The sequence below is a fragment of the Gossypium arboreum genome, chromosome 3 (genome assembly GCF_025698485.1).
Source record: "Gossypium arboreum isolate Shixiya-1 chromosome 3, ASM2569848v2, whole genome shotgun sequence".
Classification (NCBI taxonomy): domain Eukaryota; kingdom Viridiplantae; phylum Streptophyta; class Magnoliopsida; order Malvales; family Malvaceae; genus Gossypium; species Gossypium arboreum.
Genome location: NC_069072.1, coordinates 50,460,933 through 50,468,780, shown reverse-complemented (window position 1 = coordinate 50,468,780; position 7,848 = coordinate 50,460,933). Strand labels below are relative to the sequence as shown.

The following is a 7,848-nucleotide window of genomic DNA, read 5'->3' as shown; positions in this document are numbered from 1 at the left end:
ATTGTTTGATAGGTACACTTGCCTACATTGCGATAATAGTTAGTTTCAAGAATGATTAATTATAAATATTTAAAACCTATCATGAAATTACGCGATCAAGTTTTTGGCGTCGTTGCTAGGGAACTAAGATATTAGGAACGTCCAATTTTTATTACTTTAGCCATTTATTTTTCTTGCAATTTAATTTAATTTAATTTATTATTATTATTTATTAATTTACTTTCTCTTGGCAGGTTTTTATAGTTTATGACTAGAAGAAGCCCGTCAGGACCACTACTCTTTGACGAAGAAATCGATCGCACAGTTCACAGAAACCAAAGAGAAATAAGGCGAAGCTTAAGATACACAGAGAACGAGTAAGAGGATGATACTCAACCCCCAACCGAAGAGATGGCTGAAAACCAAGACAATCAGCTACCTCCTGCAATTGCGGTTAATCAAAATCCTGCTCCACGCACTATGTATGATTATGCTAAACCTTCTTTAACAGGAACTGAATCGAGCATAGTTAGACCTGCTGTAGCTACAAATACTTTTGAACTAAAACCTAACACTATTCAAATGATACATCAATTTGTTTAGTTTGATGGTTTGTAGGATGAGGATCCCAACGCTCACTTAGCAAACTTCTTAAAACTATGCGATACATTTAAAATTAATGGTAGTTCTGATGATGCCATTCATCTTCAGTTATTCCCTTTTTCATTGAGAAACAAAGCTAAACAGTGGTTGAACTCATTACCACGAGGGTTAATCACTACTTGTGAACAAATGACCAAAAAATTTTTATTAAAATATTTTTCGCCGGCTAAAACGGCTAAATTACGTAATGATATCTCTTTGTTTTTGCAGATGGACTTAGAAACTATTTACGATGGACGGGAGAGATACAAAGACTTACTGAGAAGGTGCCCTCACCATGGGTTACCACTTTGGCTACAGGTTCAAACTTTCCACAATGGCCTGAATCTTTCGACTCGGTAAATGGTTGATGCAGCTGCTGGCGGAACCATCAATAATAAAACACTTGAAGATGCCTATGAGTTTATAGAGGAGATGTCACTGAATAACTATCAGTGGCAAGTCATGAGGACTAAGCCAACTAAAACAGCAGGTGTTTATAACGTCGATTCGGTTACTATGCTATCAAATCAGGTAGAACTTCTAAATAAAAAGATTGATGATTTACTTGGTTCTACTCAGATACATCTAGTAATAAGGTGCGAGATGAATGGAGGAGGAGCATGCACAGAGTATCAACCCTTCAACCCTAGCGTCAAGGAGGAACAAGTCCAATATATGGGTAACAATAACTCTCGATCCCAAAATAACCCATATAGTAACACTTACAATGCAGGTTGGAGGAACCACCCCAATTTCTTGTGCAACAGTCAAGGAAATCAAAGACCACAACATCCTTCGGGTTTTCAATAACCACCGTATCAATAGGAAAAGAAGCCGAACCTTGAAGAGATGCTCTCAAAGTTTATATCGATGTCAAAAACCCATTTTCAGAACACCGAGTTAGCACTTAAAAATCAACAAGTGATAAATCGTAAATTATACATATTTTTACCCCATGTTTAATGCATTTTATGGATGATTTCTCATTAGAATTGGTGAATTCGATGCTCCTAATGCTATAATTTCATGTTTTATACTTAGGAGAGCATAGGAGAGCGAAAGGAACAAGAAACGGGCCAAAAATGGAGAAAATAGACCAAGGTACGAAATCAACACGGCCTGGACCTCCTCACATGGGCAGACCACACGGCCGTGTCAATTTGGCAGGTTCGAGCACGGCCTGAAGTAATCAAACATGGGCCTGTGCCACAGGCGTGTCCCTGCCGAGCCCAAGTTGAGTCCAATTTGGAAAAGGCTAATTTTGAGGGCTTCTAGGCATTCCAAAGCCTATAAATACACCCTAAAAGAGGAAAAAAGGGGGCACACTGAATAGGGAGTAAGGAGTTACTCCAAGGAAGCCGATTGATTCATTTCAGAAGCCAGATTCATCATCAAGACTGAAGATCCCTCCTCAATTCCCCTTTAGGAGTTTTGGGTTTTCTTTATGTTTTGTATTCTTTATTATTCTGAGATGTTTTCTTATTTAGTTATGAACTAAATCCCCTAAATACCTAAGGGGAATGAAACCTAAGACGAATCTTGTTATTATTTTTTGAATCGTATGATAAATATTTAACTTGTTCTTAATTATGTGTTCTTGATTCTTGTTTTGATATCCTAGGATACTGATTCAAGACATGCTCTTATTCAGAGGAGCAATAGACCCTGTCTAAGAGTACAATTGTCATAATTAAATGGATTTGATTGCGCGACTAGACATAGGGTGACAAGTTTTGCCGGATTAGGGTGAAACCTAATAAGGGGATCCATAGATCGAGTTAATGCAACCCTAGAGTGTTAATTAGAGAAAAGTCTCGGTTATTCAATCTAGGGATTAGACGTTATTAGTCGTGAATAGGGATAGTAAAATAACTTAGGGATCTCTACGAAACAAGTTGAATGAATGAATCATCCGATTCGGAGCCAGAATAACAAGTAAAGTCTAGGTGGATTTGTCCTTAGGTATTGTCTTAAGTCAATCGATTTTTCCCAAAAGCAATTCCCCAATTCTTTTCTCTGTGAGTTCTTAGTTTAGATAATTAGTTAATTAAAACAAAACCCCATTATTCTTAGGCTAGATAATAAAAAGATAGTCATTACTAGTACTTTTAGTTCCTTTGGGTTTGACAATCCAGTCTTGCTAAAACTATACTACTTTTCGATAGGTACACTTGCCTAAATCGCGATAATAGTTAGTTTCAAGAACGATTAATTATAAATATTTAAAACCTATCAAGAAATAACGCAATCAAGTTTTGGACGCCACTGCCGGGGAACTAAGATATTAGGAACACTCAATTTTTATTACTTTAGCCATTTTTTTTCTTGCAATTTAAATTAATTTTATTATTATTATTATTTATTAACCTACTCTTTCTTCCTCTTGGCAGGTTTTCATAGTTTATGACTAGAAGAAACCCGTCAGAGCCACTACTTTTTGACGAAGAAATCGATCGCACAGTTCGTAGAAACCAAAGAGAAATAAGGCGAAACTTAAGATACACAGAGAATGAGCAAGAAGACGATACTCAACCCCCAATCGAAGAGATGGCTAAAAACCAAGGCAATCAGCTACCTCCTACAATTGCGGTTAATTAAAATACTGCTCCATGCACTATGTATGATTATGCTAAACCTTCTTTATCAAGAACTGAATCTAGCATAATTAGACCTACTGTACCTGCAAATACTTTTGAATTAAAACCTAACACTATTCAGATGATACAACAATTTTTTTTGTTTGATGGTTTGCGGGATGAAGATCCTAACGCTCACTTAGCAAACTTTTTGGAATTTTGCGATACATTTAAAATCAATGGCATTTCTGATGATGCCATTCGTCTTCGGTTGTTTCCCTATTCATTTAAAAGCTAAACAGTGGTTGAACTCGTTACCACGAGGGTCAATTACTACTTGGGAACAAATGACCAAAAAATTTTTACTAAAATATTTTCTGCCGGCTAAAACGGCTAAATTACGTAATGATATCTCTTCATTTGTGCTGATGGATTTAGAAACACTCTACGATGCATGGGAGAGATACATGGACCTTTTGAGAAGGTGCCCTCACCATGGGTTACCACTTTGGCTCCAAGTACAAACATTTCACAATGGTCTGAATCCTTCGACTCAGCAAATGGTTGACGCAGTGGCAGGCGGAACCATCAACAATAAAACACCAGAAGATGCCTATGAGTTTATAGAGGAGATGTCACTGAATAACTATTAGTGGCAAGTCATGAGGACAGAGCCGACAAAAATAGCCGACGTTTATAACGTCGATTCGGTCACCATGCTCTCTAATCAGGTAGAACTCTTAAATAAAAGATTGATGGTTTTCTTAATTCCTCACAAGTTCACCTAGTAATGCAATGCGAAGCAAGTAGCGGTGGAACAAACCATTCAGAATACCAACCTTATGGCCACAACATGGATAACGAGCAATTAAATTACATGGGTAATAATCCTCGACCTCAAAACAATCCATATAGTAACACTTATAATGCAGGTTGGAGGAACCACCCAAATTTCTCGTGGGGCGGTCAAGGAAATCAAAGACCACAACATCCTCTGGGCTACCAACAACCACCCTACCAACAGGAAAAGAAGCCAAACATTAAAGAGATGTTCTCAAAGTTTATTTCAGTTTCGGGAACTCGTTTTCAGAATATTGAGACAGCACTTAAAAATTAACAAGCGTCGATCCAAGGGCTCGAAACTCAGATAGGCTAGCTTTCCAAACTGATCTCCGAATGACCACAAGGTAGTTTGCCAAGTAATACTAAACCTAACCCAAGGGAACAACTCAACGCAATTAATATTCAAGATGACGAAGGAGTTGTTGAGCCTGAACCAAAACCGAGGCAAGAAACTGGGTAAGCAAGGGTCAAGGTGAGGTAGATCAAAATACAAACAAACCGGTGACTGTCGAATATAAACCTCGTGTGCCATACCCCCAATGTGACAAGGAAAGACCACTCAGATGAGCAATTTGGTATAAACTCTTAAAAAAATTATATATTAACTTACCGTTATTGAAGCTCTATCGCAGATGCCAAATGCAATGAAATTTTTAAAGAAGATCTTAGCAAATAAGTGGAAGTTCGACGAGGCGTCGCATGTGGAGCTGAAAGTAGTTTGCTCGGCCATTCTCCAAAATAAACTACCCAACAAACTAAAAGATCCAGGAAGTTTTATGATTCCTTGCTTAATTGGTGGTTTAGACGTTAAATATGCATTGGCTAATCTAGGGGCTAGTATCAACGTCATGCCTTACAAAATGTTTAAGCAACTAGGTCTCGGGAAACCCAAACAGACTAGGATGAACATTCAATTAGCATATAAAACTATAAGATTCCCTAAGGGTATTATTGAAGATGTGCTAATTAAAATCGATAAATTTATATTTCCCATTAACTTTTTTGTTCTAGACATAGAAGAGGATAACAACACTCCGTTAATTTTAGTAAGGCCCTTTTTAGCAACTGCTAAAACCATCATTGATGTTGGCACAAGTGAACTTACACTTCGGGTGGGAGACGAAACAATCACCCTTCAAGCTCACAATTCTGGCAACACATCAGGAATTGAAGGTGATCATTTAACCCATTCTACTAAAACTAACCACATGATACAACCCACTTTGCAAGGACATAAGTCTGAAGGAAGTACATGAGTCATTCTCAAGTAAAGGACCTGTTCATGAAGATCAAAGACTACAAATCGAGGAACTCGATGAATGGTGGACGCACAAACCAAGAATACCCGAAAAATCGAAACTACGCCAAAACAAGCTCGATACCTCTCAAAATCAACTTAAGGTTGGTGATAAGGTCTTATTAGATGCCGCAGATCCCCACATTGTCACTACCACACTAAATGAGGAAATCCCTCTTACGGTACTCAGTATTTTTCCATTTGGTACGGTGGAGGTAAGTCATCCCAAGTTCGGCACTTTTAAGGTAAACAACACCCTATTAAAACCTTATTTTGATGAGATTGACAGTAGGAATGAGGAGTATAAACTCTTCAAACCACCATGATCATACAACGGAGAGGTAAGTTGAGCTTAGACTATAAATAAGTGCTTCTCGAAAGGCAACCCGAGCACTAACAATATTAATTTCTTCAAAATTTGGTATTTAACTCCTAACTTACTAACAGAAATCTTGAATACAGGTGTTTCCACAGAGACACGGCCAAGCACACGGGCGTGCTTAAGGCCGTGTTAAAATAGGGCAAGGATTTCCCCAACACAGGCTACGATAAAATGCCACGGCCGTGTGATATGGCCATGGTCGAGCCTGCCAAAACAACACGGGCGTGCGACATGTCCGTGTGGAAGAATCGTGGTCGAGCCTGCCAAAATAGCGGGCGACACGGTCGTGTGAACCCATACGCCCGAGAAACATGGGCGTGTACTAAATGTCAGACGCGCCCAAATTTGAAATTCGCGAATCACACGGGCTGAAATTGGGGGACACAGGCGTGTGCCCTGGCCATGTGCCCCAAAATCTATAAATACCCTGCACTATTCACTTTCTTCTCTATTCAAAAACCCTAACCCTAGCCACTGCTACTCCACACGGCCTCTCTACCACCCCCGTACATCGCCTCAAACTTCATTTTTGACGCTCAATATCTCTCCATTAGCGTTTGTTTACTCCTTTCACTTCTATTTTACTCATTACTAATGCTTATTATTAGCATAATCTTCATTTCTTTTAAACTATTTTTCATTTTGCTCATTATTTTATCCTTTAGTTTGCATTCTTAGGTTAGTTATTATACAATGCATGTTAAAATCAAGTGATTATGGAAAATTCATACCCATGACTTTACCATGCCTATCCTCATGACATTTCCATGCCAATGTCTCTCATGTAATTTGTATTTTTCAATTATTTATCATACATTTCATGTTGATAGGAAAGCTTCATTCTTTTGTCTTACACATGCTGTAACACCCCTATCCCGTAGCCGTCGCTGGAATAGGACGAGACGTTACTAGAAATTAGGAATCGGATCAGAATAGTAAAATTTTGAGCCTTTTCTTAAATAAAAGATCATTTATATATATAACTAATAAATACAAACAAAGATCGAATTTAAAACTTATAAAAGTAAACTTCTATAAGATGCCATAATCGCATGGCTTATATATAATAGTCAAAATATCATTCTACTTATAGTCTAACCTATACATGCCATAAGCTAAGTCCAAAACACATGATAACTACAATAGTAGATAGTGTGACGAAGTGCTGACGATCCCCGTGCTAATAGTAAGAGTCAACGATCTACAAAAATAAACAGAGAAACATAACATTCAAAGTAAGCTTTCATAAGCTTAGTAAGTCTTAAGCAATTTAAACAGTTGAACTTAAAAACAAACCAAATGTTTGAAATCACATAACACTTTCTGAGTACAATACTATTTGGCCGATTATGCACAAACACATTTCATTTTACTCCGTTTATACTCAAACTCATATAAACATAGTATTTACAAGCTTCCGGATTAACTTTAATTCTTTCAAATTTCACTAGTGTACCATTTCTTACCCACACTTACTTTCAACATTCATAGTTAAATGGCATATCGAAAACTATCTTGTAACTTTGCATAATAACTGAATGCACACATATACAAATATACATATGAATTTACCACATCTTTTCATATGCTTCTCATTACACATTCTTTATTCTCGTCAGATCAATCTCACATAAATAATATATATTCTCGTCAGATCAATCTCACATAAATAATATATATATATCACATACCTGAATCACTTAATGTGTAATACGAGTTCAATTTATCATCTTAGCATAGGATCTCGTAGTCATATGCTTTATCGAATTCACTAGCATTTGGCCTGCGAGGTATAAAACCCGAACATAACACCAGCACAAAGCCTACGGGACTTTAAACCCGGATACAATCTCAGCACAATTTATTTTATATACTTTTTTACTAACTTTGGCCTCATCAAATATCTAATAATACCCACATTTGATAATTGGTCATTCGGCCACATTATATACACATAAACATATGTACATTTCACACTTGCCCATTCGGCCACACCACATACACAAGCACATATATAAGATAATGCTTTTATCATTACTTGCTAATACATCATATACTTTGCTTTCATTTAAATAACCACTCAACCATATTACATTTCTAAGTAACCATTCGGCCTCACTATACAA

The 7,848-nt window shown here is 37.2% G+C and overlaps 2 non-coding genes across 2 annotated transcripts; both read right to left on the bottom strand.

The window, feature by feature from the left end:
* Positions 1-819: 819 nt before the first annotated feature.
* On the bottom strand, positions 820-926 carry LOC128290817 (small nucleolar RNA R71). Its single transcript, XR_008280602.1, has one exon. It is a non-coding gene; the product is annotated as a small nucleolar RNA R71 (small nucleolar RNA).
* A 2,669-nt stretch (positions 927-3,595) lies between these two features.
* Positions 3,596-3,702, bottom strand: LOC128290769 (small nucleolar RNA R71). The gene has a single exon (XR_008280556.1). It is a non-coding gene; the product is annotated as a small nucleolar RNA R71 (small nucleolar RNA).
* Between the last annotated feature and the right edge of the window lie 4,146 nt (positions 3,703-7,848).